The 25,802-nt window shown below is 46.1% G+C and overlaps 2 pseudogenes; both read left to right on the top strand.

Annotated features, from left to right (window-relative positions):
- The first annotated feature begins 557 nt into the window (after window positions 1-557).
- LOC147005842 (endogenous retrovirus group K member 7 Pro protein-like) lies at window positions 558-1,313 on the top strand (annotated as a pseudogene).
- A 2,535-nt stretch (window positions 1,314-3,848) lies between these two features.
- On the top strand, window positions 3,849-12,354 carry LOC147005841 (uncharacterized; annotated as a pseudogene).
- The last annotated feature ends 13,448 nt before the right edge of the window (window positions 12,355-25,802 follow it).

The raw sequence follows: 25,802 nt of genomic DNA, 5'->3' as shown, positions 1-25,802 counted from the left end.
GAGGCCGCAGCCCGGGTCTTTGGCGACCCCGAGCAATCCATGCCTCTAATTGAACAGCTCATTTATGAGCAAGCCACCCAAGAGTGTAGGGCGGCCATCACGCCAAGAAAAAACAAAGGGTTACAAGACTGGCTTAAGATATGTAGGGAGCTAGGAGGCCCTCTCACCAACGCGGGACTAGCCGCAGCTATATTGCAATCTCAGAGGCGCCCTAATGTCAACAAACAAAAGGCGTGTTCCAATTGTGGGAAAGCTGGACATTTGAAGAGAAATTGCCCTGTACCTGAACGCGCAAGAGGAGCTGTTCTCTGCTCCCGCTGCGGAAAGGGCTATCACAAGCCTAGTGAATGCTGCTCTGTCAGAGATGTAAAAGGAAGACTCCTGCCCCTGATAGGTGAAGTTAATCCCTCACCGTCAAAAAACGGGGTGCTGGGCCCCCGATCCCAGGGCCCTCACAAATATGGGAGCCGCTTTGTCAAAAGCCAGAGCAGGACAGAGGAGATGACACCCGACGAGTCACAGGAGTGGACTTGCACACCACCTCCAGTTTCTTACTCATGCCCCAAATGAATGTGCAACCAATCCCCGTTAAGTCTCCTGGACCCTTATCCCCTCGGACTATGGGTCTCATTATTGGGCGAGGATCTCTCACTTTACAAGGCCTTGTGGTTCATCCTGGGGTAGTGGACCACCAACCCTGCAAGACATTCAAGTCCTTTGCTCCTGCCCCCAAGGTATTTTTTCCATTAGCCCAGGAGATAGAATTGCACAATTAATATTCTTGCCCAGCCCCGATAAGGATAAAAGAATTGAGAGGTGTGGGTTCTTCTGGCCCCGATTCAGCCTATCTAGTTATGCCTTTGAATGCCAGGCCTACTCTACATCTTTTTATTAATGACAAAGATTTTGAGGGGATTATGGACACCAGAGCAGATAAGAGTATCATTTCATCTTATCATTTCATCTTTTGTAACAGGCCCAAGAGCTGGCCTGTTACAAAATCTTCTCATTCTTTACAAGGCCTGGGTTATCAATCTTGCCCAGCGATTAGTTCATCCACCCTGACATGGCAAACCTCAGAAGGACAGAGGGGCCTGTTTACTCCATATGTGCTCCCGCTGCCGGTTAACCTATGGGGCAGAGATGTGCTTTCTGAGATGGGAATCACATTAACCAATGAATACTCAGTTCAGGCCACTAATATTATGAAGAAGATGGGGTACACAAAGGGATTGGGAAGCAAAGAACAAGGTAGACTTGAGCCTGTCTCCCACAACAGTAACCCAGGCAGACGGGGCTTGGGTTTTTCCTAGAGGCCATTGGGGTTACAAGACCCATTCCCTGTGTAACAGAGGAACCCGTGTGGGTCTCCCAATGGCCCCTATCCTCTGAGAAATTGGAGGCAGTCAACAAGTTAGTTACAGAACAGGTGAAGCTCGGACATTTGGAACCTTCCACGTCCCCGTGGAATACTCCAATTTTTGCCATAAAAAAGAAATCAGGCAAATGGAGGTTACTTTATGACCTCGAACAATTAATGCACAAATGAACCTTTTCGGCTCAATCCAGCGGGGTTTACCTCTGTTATCTGCCCTGCCTAAGCAATGGAAAATTGTCATTTTAGTCATTAAAGACTGTTTCTTTTCCATCCCTTTGTGTCACCAAGATCGACCAAGATTTGCTTTTACGATTCCAGCCCTTAATCATATGGAGCCTGATAAGAGGTTCCAGTGGAAAGTCTTCCCTCAGGACATGGCAAATAGCCCCACTATGTGCCAGCTTTTTGTACAGGCAGCATTAGAACCTGTGAGACAATATTTTCCCTCCTTACTGTTGTTACATTATATGGATGATATTCTTTTGTGCCATAAAGATATGATGCTTTTACAAAAATCCTATCCATTTTGATAAAAATGTTAACCCAATGGGGACTGCATATAGCTGAGAAAAGGTTCAGATTTCGGAAGTGGGTTCCTTTCTGGGAACCATTATTTTTCCAGATAAGATACTTCCTCAAAAATTGGAAATTCGCGGAGATCATTTACATACTCTTAATGATTTTCAAAAGTTATTGGGGGATATAAATTGGCTTAGGCCTTTTTTAAAGATTTCCTCTGCCGAGCTTAAACCTTTATTTGATATTTTAGAGGGGGATTCACATATCTCCTCTCCCAGAGCCCTAACTCCTGCGGCTAATAAAGCCTTGCAAGTAGTAGAGAATGCCTTACAAAATGCCCAGTTACGGCGTATTGAGGAATCACAACCTTTCGACTTGTGTGTCTTTAAGACAGCTCAGTTACCAACTGCTGTATTGTGGCAAGATGGACCATTATTATGGATCCATCCCAATGCTTCTCTGGCAAAAGTAATCGATTGATATCCTAACGCCGTTGCGCAACTTGCGCTTCATGGCTTAAAAGCAGCAGTAACTCATTTTGGACGAGATCCTAAATTGCTAATTGTTCCCTATACTGCCACACAAGTTCAGGTCCTTGCAGCTACATCTGATGACTGGGCAGTATTAGTCACCTCCTTTTCAGGACAAATTGACAATCATTATCCTAGACATCCAATTTTACAATTTGCCCTGAATCAAGCCATAGTGTTTCCACAGGTGACAGCAAAAAAACCCGCTTCCAGAAGGAATTATAGTGTATACAGATGGGTCAAAAACTGGTGTAGGTGCTTATGTGACCAATGACAAAATAGTGTCTAAACAATATAATGAAACTTCACCTCAGATTGTGGAATGTTTGATGGTTTTAGAGGTCCTTAAGGCCTTCCCGGGACCGCTTAACATTGTGTCAGATTCCTCCTATGTGGTCAATGCAGTTAACCTTCTAGAGACTGCTGGGGTAATAAAGTCATCCAGTAAAGTCGCTGATATTTTTCAAAAAATAGAGGCTGTTTTATTATATAGGAGATTTCCTGTTTATATCACCCATGCCAGAGCACATTCGAGTCTCCCTGGGCCCATATCCAGGGCTAATGATCTTGCAGACCGAGCCACCAGGGTTGTGGCTGCTGCCCTTTCATCCCAAGTGGATGCTGCAAGAAATTTTCACAAACAATTCCATGTGATGGCTGAAACCTTGTGCCGTCGCTTTGCATTGACCAGAAAAGAGGCTAGGGAAATAGTTACTCAGTGTCAAAACTGTTGCCAGTTCTTGCCAGTGCCACATGTGGGGGTTAACCCACGGGGGATTCAAACACTACAAGTCTGGCAGATGGATGTAACACACATTTCGTCCTTTAGGAGGCTTCAATACTTGCATGTTTCTGTGGATACTTGTTCTGGTATCATTTTTGCCTCGCCTCTTACGGGGAAAAAACCTCACATGTAATTCAACATTGCCTTAAAGCTTGGAGTGCTTGGGGACAACCCAAAATTCTTAAAACAGATAATGGACCGGCCTACACCTCTCAAAAATTTCGACAGTTCTGTCACCAGATGAATGTAACTCATTTAACTGGTTTGCCATACAACCCTCAGGGACAAGGCATTGTGGAACGTGCCCACCGCACTCTTAAATCTTACCTAATCAAACAGAAAGGGGGAGTCGACGAGTCTCTGCCCTTAATACCGAGAGTGGCCATCTCCATGGCACTCTTTACTCTTAATTTTTTGAATCTTGATGAACAAGGCCGCACTGCTGCTGATCGTCACTGTTCAGAACCAAACAGACCTAGAGAAATGATCAAATGGAAAGATGTCTTAACCGGAAAATGGAGAGGCCCGGATCCTATTTTAATAAGATCCAGGGGAGTTATTTGTGTCTTTCCACAGGAAGAAGGCAATCCTCTTTGGGATCCAGAATGCCTCACCCGAAGGATCTCCCCTTCAGAAGATGTGGACAAAAGAGGGAACACTGAAACAACGATGGATACTGACCCTTCTATTGGAGATCCTGGTTCCTAGTATATTGGGGGAATTGCGTTGGGGTATTATGTCCACCTTTCCCCTGCCCATGCCTGTCATGCACAGTGCACAAGTGTTTCCACGTTTCTTTACTACTGATAGGGAGCTGGGACTTGCCTTTTTACCATTAGATGGGCAAATTCAGGCTCTGATGGAAAATAGAACTTTTCCCTCAAAGGAAGCCTGTGCTTTGTGATGATCTCTGACTTGAAAGACCAAAGCCAGTGTATATCCTTATATAATCAATCAGCTGCCTGGCTGAAAGAGGCTGCTTGGGGAACCCACTCTGAAATAATAGCTAATGCCTCGGTAATCCAAGGCTGGTGGCCTAGTCATAAATCCAGGAAAGCACCGCCCCAGCAACCCAGAATGGCACCCTTTTGTAAAGGAAGATCCTCGGAGAACTCCATGCTTCCTTGGACTGGGTGCCAGGCCAGAAAACCCGCTTGGGTGGTTGAAGGATTTTTTTTTCTCTTTTTCCCCATACATAAGTGTAGAGATTAATGAAATCTTTGCTGAACATGATTTTACCTTCATGAATCCTGATTGGGCAGATGCTAACCCTTTTGATCAATGGTTACTTTGTGGGGTTAATGGGAGCTGTACCGATTTTTCACCTATGGCCATGATTGAAGGTGGATATAGTGAAAAGGGCCAAATGGGTTTTGAGTGGAAGGGCACTTTGAGTGCTGGTTTGGGGTCCTTCAATTGGTCCTCCTCTAATACTAAATATAAAGCATTTAAAAGGGTGAATTATACTGTCACCCCGGTTTGTGTTTGCCCCCCCCTTTCTGTGGATGGTAAGTAATAAAAGTTTAAATAGTAATCAATTAGAGTTAGATTGCTTGCTTAATGAATGTTTTTATGCCCTGTGTTGGGATGCTACTAAGTATCCCTTTGCTTTGGTTACTCGCATGCCTAGATTTGTTTCAGTTCCTGTGGAAGCCCCTAGCAGTTTAAGCTTATTTAAAGAAAAGAGAGATTTTGGAATCTCTGCTATTATAGTTAGCTTAGTAGTAACAGCAGCAGTAGCTGCCTCTGTCACTGCTTCGGCCCTTGCCTTGTCCTCTACGGTTCAGACAACGCAAACCATCGATGACCTTTCGGCAAGAGTGACATCGGCCCTGGACAGGTAGGCCACGGCCAACTCCCAGATACAGGGAGGCTTCATGTTGGTAAACCAAAGGATCGATCTGGTCCAAGAGCAGGTGGATATCCTGTGGCAAATGGCTCAGCTGGGTTGCAAACATAAGCTGCCTAGCCTCTGTATCACCTCAGTACAATTTGAGAATTTTACAAGAGCAGCTAACCTGTCAAAGGCTTTGTCTTGTTATTTGTTACAGAATTGGACCATAGAATTTGAACAGACACTACGGGAGCTGAGGATCGCCATCTTACAAGTCAATTCGACACGTCTTGACCTGTCATTGATGGAAGAATTTTCTACCTGGATTTCTGCAGCATTCTCCTACTTCAAGGAATGTGTGGGGGTGGGTTTGTTTGGAGTGGCTGTGTGCGGTGGAGTACTGCTCCTACTATGGATGATCTGCCAACTTAAAGCCCAAACAAGGAGGGACAGGATGGTAGTAACCCAGGCGCTTGTTGCTTTGGAGCATGGTGCCTCCCCCGATATATGGTTATCGATGCTTAAGCAATATGCATGGGGCGGAGCGAGTGTGCTTTAGCAGCCCAGGAGAGTTGTGAGGCTAAGCACTGCACTGGAATGGCTTTGCGGTCTAATTTGAGCTTCTTCCTGGGAGATATGTCATCTTTTAAGAAGGTTGAGTATCTTAGTGTCCTTCCCCCAGGAAAAAAACGACACGGGAGCGGACCAAGACCCCTCCGGGTGACGAGCCTGGGAGGAGGTTTTGTGTAAGGCCCCTATGCTTGCACACTGGGGATTTGAACTCTATCTCCACTCTCAGCACTGGGTGGCCTGTTGCTTCTAAAATAAAAGAAAAGGGGGAGATGTGAGGAGCCGCCCTCACGGTAGCCATTACAAGATGGTGCTGACATCCATTGCTCCTAGTGAAAAACAAGTAGTGTGTGCAGGCATCAGGGTATCTTTCCATTACCTGAGCCCTGCCTCTCCCATGGCGTCATCTGGGCTGATGGTGGGCAGCCAATCTGGGTGGTGCACGTCTCCAACCATACTTCTCAGCCTATATAAGGGAAGGGTTTTCTGCTCTCTGGGTCTCCTCTCCTGAAGCTGATCATCTATCTCTCGAGATGCATTAAAGCTTTATTGCAGAAGGATCCAAGTGTCCTGCATGCGTTCTTGCTGGCAAGATGGTAGCATGGGTCAAGGAACCATGGCAGAGTGAGTGCTTTGTGATGATAGGTGCTCTGTGAGGACACACTGCAGAGTGACTGCTCTGTGAGGATTGATGGCATAGTAAGTGCTTTGTGAGGACCCATTGCAGAGTGAGTGATCTGTGAGGACCGAGGGCAGGTGAGTGCTCTGTGAGGACCAAGAGAAGAGTTTATGCTCTGTGAGACAGATGGCATAGAGAGTGCTCTGTGAAGACAGAAAGAGAGTGAGTGCTCTGTAAGTTCCCATTGCAGAGTGAGTGCTTTGTGTGGACCAATGGTAGAGTGACTGCTCTATGAAAACTGATGGCAGAGTGAGTGCTCTGGGAGGACTATTGGCAGAGTGAGTGCTCTGAGGGGACTGATGACTGAGTGTGTGCTCTGTGAGGACCCATGGCAGAGTGAGTGCTCTGTGAGGTATGATGGCAGAGTGAATGCTCTGTAGGACAGATGGCAGAGTAAGTGTTCTGTTTTGACCCATGACAGAGTAAATGCTCTATATGGAAACATGGAAGAGTGAGTGATTTTTGATGGTAGATGGCAGTGTGGCTGTTCTGTGAGGACTCATGGCAGAGCAAGTGGTCTTTGAGAACCCATGGCAGAGTGAGTGCTCTGAGTGGAATGATGGCCCAGGAAGTGCTGTGTGAGGACCATGGAGAGTAAGTGGTCTGTGTGGATTCATTGAAGAGTGAGTGCTCTGTGAGGAATAATGTCAGAGTGAGTGCCCTGTGAAGAATGATCTCAGACAAGTGTGTTGTGAGGAACCATGTCAGAGTGAGTGATCTGTGATGATAGATGGCAGAGTGAGTTCTCTATAAGTTCCCATTGCAAAGTGAGTGCTTTGTGAGGACCCATGGCAGAGAGAGTGCTGTGTGAGGACTAATGTCAGAGTGAGTGCTCAGTCAGGAATCATGGCAGAGTGTATGCTCTGTGAGGTTTGATGGCAGAGTGAGTGTTCTTGAGGAACCATGGCAGAGTGATTGCTCTATAAAGACTGATTACAGAGTGAGTGCTTTGTGAAAACCCATGGCAGAGTGAGTTCTCTGTGAGGAATGATGTCAGAGTGAGTGCTCTGTGAGTACCCATGGCAGAGTGAGTCATCTGTGAGACCCATGGCAGAGTGATTGCTCTATGAGGACCCATGGCAGAGTGAAGGCTCTGTGAAGACTGATGGCACAGTGAGTGCTCTGTGAGGACTAATGCAGAGTGAGTGTTCTTTGAGGATCTATGGCAGAGTGAGTGCTCTATGATGATAGATGTCAGAGTGAGTGCTCTGTGAGAAATGATGTCAAAATGAGTGCTTTGTGAAGAATAATTTCAGAGTGAGTGTTCTGTGAAGACCCATGGCAAAGTGAGTGATCTGTGATAATAGAAGGCAGAGTGAGTGCTCTGTGCGACACAAGGCAGTGTAAGTGCTCTTTGAGGACTCATGGCAGAGTGAGTGCTCCCTGATGATACATGGCAGAGTGAGTATTCTGTGAGGACACATGGTAGAGTGAGTGCTTTGTATGATAGATGGCAGAGTGAGTGCTCTGTGGAGACCCATGGCAGAGTGAGTGCTCTGTGAGGACTGATGACAAAAAGGTGCTCTGTGAGGAAACATGACAGATTGAGTGCTTTTTGATGATAGATGCCAGAGTTAATGCTCTGTGAGAACACATGGCACAGTGAGTGCTCTGTGAGGACTGATGGCAGAGTGAGTGCTCTGTGAGGACCCATTGCAGAGTGAGTGCTCTGTGAGGACCAATGACAGAGTAAGTGCTATGTGAGGAAACATGGCAGTTGGCGTCCTTTTTGATGATAGATGCCAGAGTGAATGCTCTGTGAGGACACATGGCACAGTGAGTTCTCTGTGAGGACCAATGACAGAGTAAGTGCTATGTGAGGAAACATGGCAGTTGGCGTCCTTTTTGATGATAGATGCCAGAGTGAATGCTCTGTGAGGACACATGGCACAGTGAGTTCTCTGTGAGGACGGATGGCAGAGTGAGTGCTCTGTGAGGACCCATTGCAGAGTGAGTGCTCTGTGAGGACTGATGGCAGGTGAGTGCTCTGTGAGGACCAAGAGAAGAGTTTATGCTCTGTGAGACAGATGGCATAGTGAGTGCTCTGTGAAGACAGAAAGAGAGTGAGTGCTCTGTGAGTTCCCATTGCAGAGTGAGTGCTTTGTGTGGACCAATGGAAGAGTGACTGCTCTATGAAAACTGATGGCAGAATGAGTGCTCTGGGAGGACTACTTGCAGAGTGAGTGCTCTGAAGGGACTGATGATAAGTGTGTGTTCTGTGAGGACCTATGTCTGAGTGAGTGCTCTGAAGGGACTGATGGCTAAGTGTGTGCTCTGTGAGGACCCATGTCAGAGTGAGTGCTCTGTGAGGTATGATGGCAGAGTGAATGCTCTGTAGGACAGATGGCAGAGTAAGTGTTCTGTGTTGACCCATGACAGAGTAAATGCTCTATATGGACACATGGAAGAGTGAGTGATTTTGATAATAGATGGCAGTGTGACTGTTCTGTGAGGACTCATGGCAGAGCAAGTGCTCTTTGAGAACCCATGGCAGAGTGAGTGCTCTGAGTGGAATGATGGCCCAGTGAATGATGGGTGAGGACCATGGCAGAGTAAGTGGTCTGGGAGGATTCATCGAAGAGTGAGTGCTCTGTGAGGAATGATGTCAGAGTGAGTGCTCTGTGAAGAATGATCTCAGACAGAGTGTGTTGTGAGGAACCATGACAGAGTGATCTGTGATGATAGATGGCAGAGTGAGTTCTCTATAAGTTCCCATTGCAAAGTGAGTGCTTTGTGAGGACCAATGGCAGAGTGAGTGCTCAGTGAGGACTGATGGCAGAGGGAGTCTCTGTGAGGGCCAAGGGCAGAGTGAATGCTCTGGGAGGACAGATGGCATAGTGAGTGCTCTGTGAGGACAAATGGCACAGTGAGTGCTATGTCAGGACTAATAGCAGAGTGAGTCTCTGTGAGTGCCAAGGGCAGAGTGAATGCTCTGTGAGGACAGGTGGCACAGTGAGTGCTCTGTAAGCAATAATGGAGAGTGAATGCTTTGTGATTATCCACTGCAGAATGAGTACTTTGTGAAGACCCATGGCAGAGTGAGTGCTCTGAGAGGACTGATGTCAGAGTGAGTGCTCTTTGAGGACCCATGGCAGAGTGAAGGCTCTGTGAAGACTGATGGCACAGTGAGTGCTCTGTGAGGACTAATGCAGAGTGAGTGTTCTTTGAGGACCTATGGCAGAGTGAGTGCTCTATGATGATAGATGTCAGAGTGAGTGCTCTCTGAAAACCCATGGTAGAGTGAGTGCTCTGTGAGAAATGATGTCAAAATGAGTGCTTTGTGAAGAATAATTTCAGAGTGAGTGTTCTGTGAAGACCCAAGGCAAAATGAGTGATCTGTTATAATAGAAGACAGAGTGAATGCTCTGTGCGACACATGGCAGAGTAAGTGCTCTTTGAGGACTCATGGCAGAGTGAGTGCTCCCTGATGATACATGACAGAGTGAGTATTCTGTGAGGACACATGGTAGAGTGAGTGCTTTGTATGACAGATGGCAGAGTGAGTGCTCTGTGGAGACCCATGGCAGTGTGACTGTTTTGTGAGGACTCATGCCAGAGCAAGTGCTCTTTGAGAACCCATGGCAGAGTGAGTGCTCTGAGTGGATAGATGTCACAGTGAGTGCTGGGTGAGGACCATGGCAAAGTAAGTGGTCTGTGAGGATTCATGGAAGAGTGAGTGCTCTGTGAGGAATGATGTCAGAGTGAGTGCTCTTTGAAGAATGATCTCAGAGTGAGTGTTCTGTGAGCAACCATTGCAGAGTGAGTGCTCTGTGATGATAGATGGCAGAGTGAGTCCCTGTGAGAACCCATGGTAGAGTGAGTGCTCTGTGAGGACTGATGGCAGAGTGAGTGCAGTGTGAGGATACATGGCAGAGTGTGTGCTCTGTGACAACTGATGGCAGAGTGAGTGCTCTGAGAGGACTGATGGCAGAGTGAGGGCTATGTGTGGACCCAGGGAAGAGTGAGTGCTCTGGGTTGATAGATGGCAAAGGGAGTGATCTGTGAGTACCCATGGCAGAGTTAGTGCTCTGTGAGGACTCATGGCAGGGTTAATGCTCTTTGAAAACTGATTGCAGAGTGAGTGCTCTATGAGGACCCATAGCCTTGTGCAAGCTCTGTGAGGACTTATGATAGAGTGAGTACTTTGTAAGGACATATGGAAGATTGAATGCTCTCTGAGGGCTAATGCTTTAGTGAGTGCTCCGTGAGGACCCATGGAAGAATGAGTGCACTGTGAGGACATATTGCTGAGTTAGTGCTCTGTAAGCATGCCTGGCAGAGTGAGTTTTCTTAGGACCCATGTAGGAGTGAATGCTCTATGAGGACTGATGTCAGAGTGAGTCCTCTGTGAGTGCCCATGGCAGAGTGAGTGCTCTGTGCAGAATGATGTCAGAGTGAGTGCTCTGTGAGTACCCATGGCAGAGTGAGTGATCTGTGATGATAGATGGCAAACTACTTTCTCTATGAGGACCCATAGCAGAGTGAGTGATCTGTGAGGACCCATGGCAGAGTCAGTGCTCTGTGAGGACCCATGGCAGAGTGAGTGCTTTGTAATGACTGATGGCAGAGTGAGTACTCTATGAGGACCCATGACAGAGTGAATGCTCTGTGAGGATTGATGACAGAGTGAGTGCTATGTGAGATCCCCTCAAGGAGGGAGTTCTCTGTGATGATAGATGGCAGAATGAATGCTCTGTAGGGACAGATGGCAGAGCAAGAGCTCTCTCTTTTTTTTAATTTTTAATATTTTTTATTACATATTTTCCTCAATTACATTTCCAATGCTATCCCAAAAGTCCCCCATAGCGCCCCCCACTTCCCAACCCACCCATTCCCATTCTTTTGGCCCTGGCATTCCCCTATATTGGGGCATATATAGTTTGCAAGTCCAATGGGCCTCTCTTTCCAGTGATGGCCAACTAGGCCATCATTCGATACATATGCAGCTAGAGACAAGAGCTCCGGGGTACTGGTTAGTTCATCATGTTGTTCCAACTATAGGGTTGCAGATCCCTTTAGCTCCTTGGGTACTTTCTCTAGCTTCTCCATTGGGAGCCCTGTGATACATCCAATAGCTGACTGTGAGCATCCACTCCTGTGTTTGCTAGTGATGAAAGGATGGACCATCTAGAGACTGCCGTATCCAGGGATCCATCCCATAATCAGCTTCTAAATGCGGACACCATTGCATACACTAGCAAGAGCTCTCTTAGTCCCATGTAAGAATGAGTGCTCTGTGAGAACCCCAGACAGAGTGAATGCTCTTTGTGGACAAATGGTAGAGTGAGTACTCTGTCAGGAGACTTGGCAGAGTGCATGCTCTCTGAGTTTTGATGGCAGAGTGAGTGCTCTGTGAGGATTGATATCAGAGTTATTGCTCTGTGAGGAGCCAATGAGGAGTGAGTGCTGTGTGAGAACATATGGCAGACTGAGTGCTCTGTGAGTACCCATGGCAGAGTGAATGCTCTGTGAGTACCCATGTCAGAATAAGTGCTCTCTGAAGACCCATACCAGGGTGAGTGCTCTGTGAGGACTCAAGGTTGAGTGAGTGCTATGTGAGGACCCAGGGAAGAGGGCTATGTGATGATAGGTGGAAGAGTGAGTACTCTGTGAGGAGCCCTGGCAGAGTGAGTGCTCTGTGAGCAACCATGGAAGAGTGAGTGCACTGTGAGGATCCATGGCAGAGTTGGTACTCTTTTGGACAAATGATAGTGAGTGCTCTTTCAGGAGCCATGTCAGAGTGCATACTCTTGAGTTTTGATGACAGAGTGAGTGCTCTCTGAGGACCAGACGCAGAGTAAGTGCTCTGTTAAGAACCATGGCAGTGTGAGTACTCTGTGATGATAGATGCTGCAGTGAGTGCTCTGTGAAGAGTGATGGCAGAGTGAGTACTCTGAGAGGACTTATGGCAGAGAGAGTGCTCTGTGAGGGCCCATGGCAGAGTGAGTGCTCTCTGAGGTATGATGGCATAGTGAGTGCTCAGTGAGAACAGATGGAGAGTGAGTGCTCTGTGATTTTCCATTGCAGAATGAGTGCTTTGTGAAGACCATTGCAGAGTGATGCTCTGTTAACACTGATGGCAGAGTGAGTGCTCTGTGAGGACTGATGGCAGAGTGAGTGCTCTATGAAGACCAAGGGCAGAGTAAGCGTTCTGTGAGGACAGATGGCATAGTGTGTGGTCAATGAGTACAGATGGAGAGTGAGTTCTCTGTGATTTTCCATTGCAGAATGAGTGCTTTGTGAAGACCCATGGCAGAGTGATGCTCTGTGAAAACTGAGGGCACAATGAGTGCTCTGTGAGGACTGAAGGCAGAGTGAGTGCTCTGTGAGAATAGATGGCAGAGTGAGTGATCTGTGAGGACCCATTGCAGAGTGAGTGCTCTGTAAGGACTGATGGTAGAATGAGTTCACTGTGAGGTCAAATGGCAGAGTGAGTGCTTTGTGAGGACCCATGGCAGAAGGAGTGATTATTGATGATAGATGGCAGATCAAGTGCTCAGTGAGGACCCATGGCAGAGTGAGTGCTCTGTGAGGACCCATGGCAGAGTGAGTGCTGTTTGTGGACAAATGGCAGAGTGAGTGCTCTTTCAGGAAACATGGCACAGTGCATGCTCTGTTAGTTTTGATGACAGAGTGAGTGCTCTCTGAGGACCATGTGCAGAGTAAGTGCTCTGTTAAGAACCAAGGCAGAGTGAGTGTTCTGTGATGATAGATGCTGCAGTGAGTGCTCTGTGAAGAGTGATGACAAGTGAGTACTCTGAGAGGACTGTAGGCAGTGTGAGTGCTCTGTGAGGACATATGGCAGAGTGAGTGCTCTGTGAGGACTGATGGCAGAGTGAGTGCTCTGTGAGGACATATGGCAGAGTGAGTTTTCTGTGAGGACTGAGAGCAGAGTGAGTGCTCTGTGAGAACCAATGGCAGAATGAGTGTACTTTGAGGACAGAAACCATAGTGAGTGCTCAGTGAAGACAAATGGAGAGTGAGTGCTCTGTGATTTTCCATTGCAGAATGAGTGCTTTGTTAAGACCCATTGCAGAGTGGGTGCTCTGTGAAAACTGATGGCAGAGTGAGTTCTCTGGGATCACTGATGGTGAGTAAATGTTCTGTGAAGTCTCAGAGTCAAGTGAGTGCTCTGTGAGGACTGATAGCAGAGTGAATGCTATGTGCAGATCAAGGGAAGTGTGAGTGCTCTGTGATGATAGATGTCAAAGTGAGATATCTGTGAGTACCCATGGCTGAATTAGTGCTCTGTGAGGACCCATGGCCAAGTGACTGCTCTGTGAAAACTGATGGCAGAGTGAGTGCTCTCTGAGGACCAGTGGCACCATGGCAGAGTGAGTGCTGTGTGATGATAGATGGCACTATGAGTGCTCTGTGAGGTGTGGTGTCAGAGTGAGTGCTCTAAGAGGACTGATGGCAGAGTAAGTGCTCTGTTAGGACCCATGGTCGAGTGAGTGCTCTGTGAGAACTGAGGTCAGTGAATGCTCTGTGAGGATGGAGAGCAGAGTGAATGATCTGTGATGATAGATGGTAGAATGAGATCTCTATGAGTTCCCATGGAAGAGTGAATGCTGATTGTGGACAAATGGAAGTTTCAGTGCTCTGTGAGGACCAATGGTAGAGTGAGTGCTCAGTGATGACAGATGGCAGAGTGAGTGCTCTGTTTGGACCCTTGGCAGAGTGATTGCTCTGTGAGGACTGATTGCAGAGTGAGTACTGTGAGGACCCATAGCAGAGTGAGTGCTCTGTGAGGATTGATAGCAGAATGAGTGCTCTATGAGGACCAAGTTCAGAGTGAGTGGTCTCTGAGGACAGATGGTATAGTGAGTGCTCTGTGAGGACTGATGGCAGAGTGAATGCTCTGTGAGGAGCCATGGCAGAGTGAGTGATGTGTTAGGATTAATGTCAGAGTGAATGCTCTGTCAGGAGTCATGGCAGAGTGCATGCTCTGTGAGGTTTGATGGCAGAGTGAGTGCTTTCTGAGGAGCAGTGGCAGAGAAAGTGCTATGTTAGGAACCAAGGCAGAGTGAGTGCTCTGTGATGATAGATGGCACAGTGAGTGCTCTTTGAGGACTGAGGGCAGAGTACATGCTCTGGGAGAACTGAGGGCAGAGTGAGTGCTCTGTGAGGACCCATAGCAGAGTGAGTGCTCTGTGAGGACCCAAGGCAGTGTGAGTTCTTTTTTTTTTAATATATTTTTTATTACGTATTTTCCTCAATTACATTTCCAATGCTATCCCAAAAGTCCCCCATACTTCCCCCCCCCCCAATTCCCAACCCACCCATTCCCATTCTTTTGGCCCTGGCATTCCCCTGTATTGGGGCATATAAAGTTTGCAAGTCCAATGGGCCTCTCTTTCCAGTGATGGCCGACTAGGCCATCATTCAATACATATGCAGCTAGAGACAAGAGCTCCGGGGTACTGGTTAGTTCATAATAATGATCCACCTATGGGGTTGCAGTTCCCTTTAGCTCCTTGGGTACTTTCTCTAGCTCCTCCATTGGGGGCACTGTGATCCATCCAATAGCTGACTGTGAGCATCCACTTCTGTGTTTGCTAGGCCCCGGCATAGACTCACAAGAGACAGCTATATCTGGGTCCTTTCAGAAAAATCTTGCTAGAGTATGCAATGGTGTCAGCGTTTGGAAGCTGATTATGGGATGGATCCCTAGATATGGTAGTCTCTAGATGGTCCATCCTTTCATCACGGCTCCAAACTTTGTCTCTGTAACTCCTTCCATGGGTGTTTTATTCCCAATTCTAAGAAGGGGCATAGTGTCCACACTTCATTCTTCCTGAGTTTCATGCGTTTAGCAAATTGTATCTTATATCTTGAGTACCCTAAGTTTTGGGCTAATATCCACTTATCAGTGGATAAATATTGTGTGAGTTCCTTTGTGATTGTGTTACCTCACTCAAGATGATGCCCTCCAGGTCCATCCATTTGGCTAGGAATTTCATAAATTCATTCTTTTTAATAGCTGAGTAGTACTCCATTGTGTAAATGTACCATAATTTCTGTATCCATTCCTCTGTTGAGGGGCATCTGGGTTCTTTCCAGCTTCTGGCTATTAGAAATAAGGCTGCTATGAACATAGTGGAGCATGTGACTTTCTTACCAGTTGGGACATCTTCTGGATATATGCCCAGGAGAGGTATTGCTGGATCCTCCGGTAGTACTATGTCCAATTTTCTGAGGAACCGCCAGACTGATTTCCAGAGTGGTTGTACAAGCTTGCAATCCCACCAACAATGGAGGAGTGTTCCTCTTTCTCCACATCCTCGCCAGCATCTGCTGTCACCTGAATTTTTTATCTTTTTCTGACTGGTGTGAGGTGGAATCTCAGGGTTGTTTTGATTTGCATTTCCCTGATGGTTAAGGATGTTGAACATTTTTTCAGGTGCTTCTCTGCCTTTCGGTATTCCTCAGGTGAGAATTCTTTGTTCAGTCCTGAGCCCCATTTTTTAATGGGGTTATTTGATTTTCTGGAGTCCACCTTCTTGAGTTCTTTATATATATTGGATATTAGTCCCTTTTCTGATTTAGGATAGGTAAAGATCCTTTCCCAATCTGTTGGTGGTTTTTTTGTCTTATTGATGGTGTTTCTCTTTGCAGAAGCTTTGCAGTTTCATAAGGTCCCACTTGTCAATTCTCGATCTTACAGCACAAGCCATTACTGTTCTATTCAAGAATTTTTCCCCTGTGCCCATATCTTCAAGGCTTTTCCCCACTTTCTCCTCTATAAGTTTCAGTGTCTCTGGTTTTATGTGAAGTTCCTTGATCCACTTAGACTTGACCTTAGTACAAGGAGATAGGAATGGATCGATTCACATTCTTCTACATGATAACAACCAGTTGTGCCAGCACCATTTGTTCAAAATACTGTCTTTCTTCCACTGGATGGTTTTAGCTCCCTTGTCAAAAATCAAGTGACCATAGGTGTGTGGGTTCATTTCTGGGTCTTCAATTCTATTCCATTGGTCTCCTTGTCTGTCACTATACCAGTACCACTCAGTTTTTATCACAATTGCTTTGTAGTAAAGCTTTAGGTCCGGCATGGTACTTCCACCAGAGGTTCTTTTATCCTTGAGAAGAGTTTTTGCTATCCTAGGTTTTTTGTTATTCCAGATGAATTTGCAGATTGCACTTTCTAATTCGTTGAAGAATTGAGTTGGAATTTTGATGGGGATTGCATTGAATCTGTACATTGCTTTTGGCAAGGTAGCCATTTTTACAATGTTGATCCTGCCAATCCATGAGCATGGGAGATCTTTCCATCTTCTGAGATCTTCTATAATTTCTTTCTTCAGAGACTTGAAGTTTTTATTATACAGATCTTTCACTTCCTTAGTTAGAGTCATGCCAAGATATTTTTATTATTTGTGACTATTGAGTAGGGTGTTGTTTCCCTAATTTCTTTCTCAGCCTGTTTATTCTTTGTGTAGAGAAAGGCCATTGAGTTAATTTTATATCCAGCTACTTCACCGAAGCTGTTTATCAGGTTTAGGAGTTCTCTGGTGGAATTTTTAGGATCACTTATGTATACTATCATATCATCTGCAAAAAGTGATATTTTGACTTCATCTTTTCCAATTTGTATCCCTTTGATCTCCTTTTGTTGTCGAATTGCTCTGGCTAGGACTTCAAGTACAATGTTGAATAGGTATGGAGAAAGTGGACAGCCTTGTCTAGTCCCTGATTTTAGTGGGATTGCTTCAAGCTTCTCACCATTTACTTTGATGTTGGCTACTGGTTTGCTGTAGATTGCTTTTATCATGTTTAGGTATGGGTCTTGAATTCCTGATCTTTCCAAGACTTTTATTATGAATGGGTGTTGCATCTTGTCAAATGATTTTTTTCACATCTAATGAGATGATCATGTGGTTTTTGTCTTTGAGTTTGTTTATATACTGGATTACGTTGATGGATTTCCCTATATTGAACCATCCCTGCATCCCTGGGATGAAACCTACTTGGTCAGGATGGATGATTGTTTTGATGTGTTTTTGGATTCGATTCGCAAGAAATTTACTGAGGATTTTTGCATCAATATTCATAAGGGATATTGGTCTGAAGTTTTCTATCTTTCTTGGGTCTTTTTGTGGTTTAGGTATCAGAGTAATTGTGGCTTCATAGAATGAGTTGGGTAGAGTACCTTCTGTTTCTATTTTGTGAAATAGTTTGTGAAGAACTGGGATTAGATCTTCTTTGAAGGTCTGATAGAACTCTGCACTAAACCCATCTGGTCCTGGGCTTTTTTTGGTTGGGAAACTATTAATGACTGCTTCAATTTCTTTGGGGGATATAGGGCTGTTTAGATCATTAACCTGATCTTGATTCAACTTTGGTACCTGGTATCTGTCTAGGAACTTCTCCATTTCATCCAGGTTCTCCAGTTTTGTTGAGTATAGCCTTTTGTAGAAGGATCTGATGGTGTTTTGGATGTCTTCAGGATCTGTTGTTATGTCTCCTTTTTCATTTCTGATTTTGTTAATTAGGATGCTTTCCCTGTGCCCTCTAGTGAGTCTGGCTAAGGGTTTATCTATCTTGTTGATTTTCTCAAAGAACCAGCTCCTTGATTGGTTGATTCTTTGAATAGTTCTTCTTGTTTCCACTTGGTTGATTTCACCCCTGAGTTTGATTATTTCCTGCAGCCTACTCCTCTTGGGTGAATTTGCTTCCTTTTGTTCTAGTGCTTTTAGGTGTGTTGTCAAGCTGCTAATGTGTGATCTCTCTAGTTTCTTTTTGGAGGCCCTCAGAGCTATGAGTTTTCCTCTTAGAAATGCTTTCATTGCGTCCCATAGGTTTGGGTATGTTGTGGCTTCATTTTCATTGAACTCTAAAAAGTCCTTAATTTCTTTCTTTATTCCATCCTTGACCAAGGTATCGTTGAGCAGAGTGTTGTTCAGTTTCCACGTGAAGGTTGGCTTTCTATTATTTATTTTGTTATTGAAGATCAGCCTTAGTCCATGGTGATCTGATAGGATGCATGGGACAATTTTAATATTTTTGTATCTGTTGAGGCCTGTTTTGTGACCAATTATATGGTCAGTTTTGGAGAAGGTACCATGAGGTGCTGAGAAGAAGGTATATCCTTTTGTTTTAGGATAGAATGTTCTGTAGATATTTGCCAGATCCACTTGATTCATAACTTCTGTTAGTTTCACTGTGTCCCTGGTAAGTTTCTCTTTCCATGATCTGTCCATTGGTGAAGGTGGTGTGTTGAAGTCTCCCACTATTATTGTATGAGGTGCAATGTGTGCTTTGAGCTTTACTAAAGTTTCTCTAATGAATGTGACTGCCTTTGTATTTGGAGCATAGATATTCAGAATTGATAGTTCCTCTTGGAGGATTTTACCTTTGATGAGTATGAAGTGCCCCTCCCTGTCTTTTTTGATGACTTTGGGTTGGAAGTCAATCTTATCAGATATTAAAATGGCTACTCCAGCTTGATTCTTCATACCATTTGCTTGGAAAATTGTTTTCCAGCCTTTCATTCTGAGGTAGTGTCTATCTTTTTCTCTGAGATGAGTTTCCTGTAAGCAGCAAAATGTTGGGTCTTGTTTGTGTAGCCAGTTTGTTAGTCTATGTCTTTTTATTGGGGAGTTGAGTCCATTGATATTAAGAGATATTAAGGAAAAGTAATTGTTGCTTCCTGTTATTTTTGTTGTTAAAGTTGGCATTCTGTTCTTGTGGCTGTCTTCTTTTAGGTTTGTTGAGCGATTACCTTCTTGTTTTTTCTAGGGCTTGGTTCCCGTCCTTGTATTGGTTTTTTTCTGTTATTATCCTTTGAAGGGCTGGATTCGTGGAGAGATAATGTGTGAATTTGGTTTTGTCGTGGAATACTTTGGTTTCTCCATCTATGTTAATTGAGAGTTTGGCTGGGTATAGTAGCCTGGGCTGGAATTTGTGTTCTTTTAGTGTCTGTATAACATCTGTCCAGGATCTTCTGGCTTTCATAGTCTCTGGTGAAAAATCTGGTGTAATTCTGATAGGCTTGCCTTTATATGTTACTTGGCCTTTTTCTCTTACTGCTTTTAGTATTCTATCTTTATTTAGTGCATTTGTTGTTCTGATTATTATGTGTCGGGAGGTATTTCTTTTCTGGGCCAGTCTATTTGGAGTTCTGTAGGCTTCTTGTATGTTCATGGGCATCTCTTTCTTTAGATTTGGGAAGTTTTCTTCTATAATTTTGTTGAAGATGTTTCCTGGTCCTTTGAGTTGAAAATCTTCATTCTCATCCACTCCTATTATCCGTAGGTTTGGTCTTCTCATTGTGTCCTGGATTTCCTGGATGTTTTGAGTTAGGATCTTTTTGCATTTTACATTTTCCTTGATTGTTGTGCAGATGTTCTCTATGGAATCTTCTGCACCTGAAATTCTCTCTTCCATCTCTTGTATTCTTTTGCTGATGCTCGCATCTATGGTTCCAGATTTCTTTCCTAGGGTTTCTATCTCCAGTGTTGCCTCATTTTGGGTTTTCTTTATTGTGTCTACTTCCCTTTTTAAGTCTAGTATGGTTTTGTTCATTTCTATCATCTGTTTGGATGTGTTTTCCTGTTTTTCTTTAAGGACTTCTAACTGTTGATTGTGTTATCCTGTGTTTCTTTAAGGACCTGTAACTCTTTAGCAATGTTCTCCTGTAATTCTGTAAGTGAGTTATTAAAGTCCTTCTTGATGTCGTCTACCATCATCATGATATATGCTTTTAAATCCAGGTCTATCTTTTCAGGTGTGTTGGGGTGCCCTGGACTGGGAGAAGTGGGAGTGCTGGGTTCTGATGATGGTGAGTGGTCTTGGTTTCTGTTAGTAAGATTCTTACGTTTACCTTTCGCCATCTGGTAATCTCTGGAGTTGTTATAGTTGTCTTTGTTTAGAGATTGTTCTTCTGGTGATTCTGATTACCGTCTATCAGCAGATCTGGGAGACAGGCTCTCTCCTCTGAGTTTCAGTGGTTAGAGCACTCTCTGCTGACAAGTTCTCCTCTTACAGGGAAGGTACACAGATATCTGGTGTTTGGACCTCCTCCTGGCCGAAGAAGAAGGCCCAAAACAGGACCTTTCCCAGATGCTGTGTTGCTTTGGCAGGTCACGGAAGCTGTCAGCTTCTGTGGTGCACACTCTCACCTGTGCAGACTAAGTTCCTAAGTTCGGAGGAGTCCCAGATCCAAGATGGCACTCCCTTCTCCTGAGGTAGAGGGCTCCGTGCAGGGTGGGACCACTGTCCTCTGGTTGGGAGGGTGCTGGATGTCTGCGGCCCCAAAAGGGTGCTGCCTCAGTGGCTCTGTGGCTTCTGCCTGTCCCAGAAGCTGTCTGCCTCTGTGGTGCACACTCTCACCTGTGCAGACTAAGTTCCTAAGTTCGGCGGAGTCCCGGCACCAAGATCCAGTGTGAGTTCTTTTGTGGACAAATGGCAGATTGAGTGCTCTTTCAAAAGACATGACAGAATGCATGATCTGTGACTTTTGATACCAGAAAAGTGCTCTCTGAGGACCAGGTGTAGAGTAAGTGCTGTGTTAAGAACCTTGGCAGAGTGAGTGCTCTGTGATGATTGATGGCTGAGTGTGTGCTCTGTGAAGAATGATGGCAGAGTGAGTACTCTGAGAGGACTGATGGCAGTGTGAATGCTCTGTGAGGACCCATGGCAGTGTGAGTGCTCTGTGTGGACTGATGGCAGAGTGAGGGCTCTGTGAGAATAGATGGCAGAGTGAGTGCTCTCTGAGGACTGATGGCAGAGTGAGTGTTCTGTGAGAACTGATGGCAGAGTGAGTAGTCTGTGAGGACCCATAGCAGAGTGAGTTCTCTGTGAGAACCAAGGGCAGAGTTAGTGCACTGTGAGGGCAGATGGCATAGTGAGTGCTCAGTGAGGACAGATGGATAGTGAGTGCTCTGTGATTTTCCATTGCAGAATGAGGGCTTTGTGAAGACCCATTGCAGAGTGAGTGCTCTGTGAAAACTGATGGTAGAGAGAGTGCTCTGGGTGCACTGATAGTAAGTAAGTGTTCTCTGAGGTCTCATAGTCAATTGAGTGCTCTGTGAGGACTGATAGCAGGGTGAATGCTATGTGCAGACAAAGGGAAGTGTGAGTGCTCTGTGATGTTAAATGGCAGAGTGAGTTATCTATGAGTACCCATGGCAGAATTAGTGCTCTGTGAGGAGCCATGGAAGAGTGAGTGCTTTGTGAAAACTGATCTCAGAGTGAGTGCTCTTTGAGGACCAGTGGCAGAGAAAGTGCTCTGTTAGGAATCATTGCAGAGTGAGTGCCTTGTGATGACAGATGGCACAGTGAGTGCTCTGTGAGGAGTGATGTCAGAGTGAGTGCTCTGAGAGGACTGATGGCAACTTGAGTGCTCTGTTAGGACCCATGGTAGATTGAGTGCTCTGTGAGGACTGAGAGCAGAGTGAGTGCTCTGTGATGATGGATGGTAGAATGAGTGCTCTATGAGGTCCCATGGCAGAGTGAATGCTGTTTGTGGACAAATGGCAGAGTGAGTGCTCTGTGATGACTGATGGCAGAGTGAGTTCTCTGTGAGGATAGATGGCAGAGTGTGTGCTCTGTGAGGACTGGTGGCAGAGTGAGTGCTCTGTGAGGACCCATATCAGAGTGAGTGCTATGAGAGGACTGATGGCAGAGTGAGTGTCTGTGAGGGCCAAGGGCAGAGTGAGTACTCTGTGAGGACAGATGGCAGAGTGAGTGCTATGTGAGGACTGATGGCAAAGTGAGTGTTATTTTCAGACCGAGGAAAGAGTGAGTGCTCTGTGATGATAGATGACAGAGTGAATTATCTGTGAGTACCCATGGCAGAGTTAGTGCTCTGTGAGGACCCATGGCAGAGTGAATCCTCTGTAAGGACTGATGGCAGAGTGAGTGCTCTGTGAGGACCCATGGCAAAGTGAGTGGTGTGTGAGGACTAATTTCAGAGTGAGTGCTCTGTCAGCAGTCATGGCAGAGTGAGTGCTCTCTGAGGAGCAGTGGCAGAGAAAGTGCTATGTTAGGAACCATGGCAGATTGAGTGCTCTGTGATGATAGATGGCACAGTGAGTTCTCTGTGAGGACTGAGGGCAGAGTGCATGTTCTGGGAGGACTGATGGCAGAGTGAGTGCTCTGTGAGATCATATGGCAGAGTGAGTTCTCTGTGAGGACACATGGCACAGTGAGTGCTCTCTGAGGACCCATAGCAGAGTGACTGCTCTGTGAAGACTGATGGCAGAGTTTGTGCTATGTGAGGACCCGTGGAAGAGTGAGTGCTCTGTGAGGACCCATAGCAGAGTGAGTGCTTTGTGAGGACTGATGTCAGAATGAGTGCTCTATGAGGATCAAGTTCAGAGTGAGTGCTCTGTGAGGACAGATGGCATAGTGAGTGATTTGTGAGGACTGATGGAGAGTGATTGCTCTGTGAGGGTCCATTGCAAAGTGATTGCTTTGTTAGGACCCATTGCAAAATGAATACTCTGTGAGCACCAAGTACAGACTGAGTGGTCTGTGAGGAAAGATGGCATAGTCAGTGCTTTGTGAGGACTGATGGAGAAGGAGTGTTCTGTTAAAACTCATGGCCATGTGAGTGCTCTGTGATGACCCATAGCAAAGTGAGGGCTCATTGAGGACTGATGGCTGTGTAAGTGCTCTGTGAGCACCAAGGGCAGAGTGAGTCCTCTGTGAGGATAGATGGCATAGTGAGTGCTCTGTCAGAACTGATGGAAAGTGAGTACTTGGCGAGGACCTATAGCTGAATGAGTGCTCTGTGAGGACTGATATCAGATTGAGTGCCTTGTGAAGATCCATGTCCTAGTGCATGCTCTATGAGGACTGAATGCAGAGTGAGTGCTCTGTGTGGGCCCATGGCAGAGTGAGTGCCCTGTGAGGAATGATATCATAGTATGTTCTCTGGGAGGAACCATATCACTGTGAGTGATCTGTGAAGATAGATGGCAGAGTGAGTGCTCTGTTATGACCCATGGCAGAGTGAGTGGTCTGTGACAATGGATGTCAGAGTGAGTAGTCTGTGAAAACCATTGGCAGAGTAAGTGCTCTTTGAGGACCCATGGTAGAGTGAATGCTCTGTGAGGATCCATGGCAGAGTGAGTGATCTGTGATGAGAGATGGCAGAGTGAGTTTCTGTGTGGATCCAAGACAGAGTAAGTGCTCTGTGAATACCCATATCAGAGTGGGTGCTCTGTGAGGACCTATTGATGAGTGAGTGCTCGGTGAGGACCCATGGCAGAGTGAGTGCTCTGTGAGGACTGATGACAGAGTGAGGGCTCTGTGGGGACCCATGGCAGAGTAAGTTGTCTGTGAGACCCATGGAAGAGTGAGTGCTCTGTGAGGACCCATGGCAGAGTGAGTGCTCTTTGTGGACAAATGGCAGAGTGAGTGCTCTCTCCGGAGACATGGCAGAGTGCATGCTCTTGAGTTTTGATGACAGAGTGAGTGCTCTCTGAGGAGCAGGTCCAGAGTATGTGCTTTGTTAAGAACCATGACAGAGTGAGTGCTCTGTGATGACAGATGGAACAGTGAGTGCTCTGTGAAGAATGATGGAAGAGTGATTGCTCTGAGAGGACTGATGGCAGAGTGAGTCCTTTGTGAGGAGCCATGGAAGAGTGAGTGCTCTGTAAGGACTGATGGCAGAGTGAGTGCTCTATGAGAACATAAGGCAGAGTGAGTGCTCTGTGAGGACTGTTTGCAGAGTGAGTGCTCATTGAGGACCCATGGCAGAGCAAGTGATTATTGATAATAGATGGCAAAGTGAGTGCTCATTGAGGACCCATGGCAGAGTAAGTGCTCTGTGAGGACTGATAGCAGAGTGAGTGCACTGTGAGGACCCATGGCAGAGTGAGTGCTGTTTGTGGACAAATGGCAGAGTGAGTGCTCTTTCAGGAGACATGGCAGAATGCAGGATCTGTGAGTTTTGATGACAGAGTAAGTTCCCTCTGAGGACCAGGTGCAGAGTAATTGCGCTGTTAAGAAAAATGGCAGAGTGAGTGCTCTGTGATGATAGATGGCACTGTGAGTGCTCTGTGAAGAGTGATATCAGAGTGAGTACTCTGAGAGGACTGATGGCAGGGTGAGTGCTCTGTGAGGACTGATGGCAGAGTGAGTGCTCTGTGAGGACTAATGGTAGAGTGAGTGCTCTGTGAGGACCCAGGAATGAGGGAGTGCTCTATGATGATACATGGAAGAGTGAGTGCTCTGTGAGGACCCATGGCAGAGTGAGTGCTGTTTGTGGACAAATGGCAGAGTGAGTGCTCTTTCAGGAGACATGGCAGAATGCATGTTCTGTGAGTTTTGATGACAGAGTGAGTGCTCTCTGAGGACCAGGTGCAGAGAAAGTGCTCTATTAAGAACCATGGCAGAGTGAGTGCTCTGTGATGATAGATGCTGCAGTGAGTGCTCTGTGAAGACTGATAGCAGAGTGAATACTCTGAGAGGACTGATGGCAGTGTGAGTGCTCTAAGAGGACTGATGGCAGAGTGAGTGCTCTGTGAGGACTGAAGGCAGAGTGAGTGCTCTAAGAGGACTGATGGCAGAGTGAGTGCTCTGTGAGGACTGAAGGCAGAGTGAGTGCTCTGTGAGGACTGATGGCAGAGTGAGTACTCTGTGAGGACCCATAGCAGAGTGAGTGCTCTGTGAGGACTGATGACAGAGTGAGTGCTACGTGAGAACCCAGGGAGAAGAAAGTGCTCTGTGACTGTAGATGGTAGAATGAATGCTCTGTGAAGACCCATGGCAGAGTAAGTGCTCCATGAAACCCATGGAAGAGTGAGCGCTCTGTGATGATCCACGGCATTGTGAGTGCTCTTTGTGGATAAATGTCAGAGTGAGTGCTCTGTCCAGAGACATGGCAGAGTGCATGCTCTGAGTTTGATGACAGAGTGAGTGCTCTCTGAGGACCAGGTGCAGTACTTGCTTTGTTAAGAACCATGCCAGAGTGAGTGCTCAGTGATGATAGATGGCACAGTGAGTGCTCTGTGAGGAGCCATGGCAGAGTGAGTGCTCTGTGAAGAATGATGGCAGAGTGAGTGCTCTGTGAGGATAGATGGTAGAGTGAATGCTCACTGAGGGCCCATGGGAGAATGAGTGCTCTGTGAGGACCGATGGCAGAGTGAGTGCTCTATGGGGATCCATGGCCTAGTGTGTGTTCTGTGAGGACTTATGGCAGAGTGAGTGCTTTGTGAGGACATATGGCAGATTGAGTGCTCTCTGAGGGCTAATGCTTTAGTGAGTGCTCTCTGAGGACCCATGGCAGAATGAGTGTTCTTGAGGACCCATTGAAGACTGAATGCTCTATGAGGACTGATTGCAGAGTGTGTGCTCTGTGAGGACTGATGGCAGAGTGAGTGCTCTGTGAGGGCCAAGGGCAGAGTGAATGCTCTGTGAGGACAGATGTTATAGTGAGTGCTCTGTGAGGACTGATGGAGAGTGAGTGCTTTGTGATTATCCATTGCAGAATGACTGCTTTGTGAAGACCCATGTCAGACTGAGAGCTCTGTGAAAACCTATGGCAGAGT

This window comes from Mus caroli, unplaced genomic scaffold (genome assembly GCF_978045245.1).
Source record: "Mus caroli unplaced genomic scaffold, Mus_caroli_1 scaffold_2, whole genome shotgun sequence".
Taxonomy (NCBI): domain Eukaryota; kingdom Metazoa; phylum Chordata; class Mammalia; order Rodentia; family Muridae; genus Mus; species Mus caroli.
This window is presented reverse-complemented; position numbering and strand designations above follow the sequence as displayed.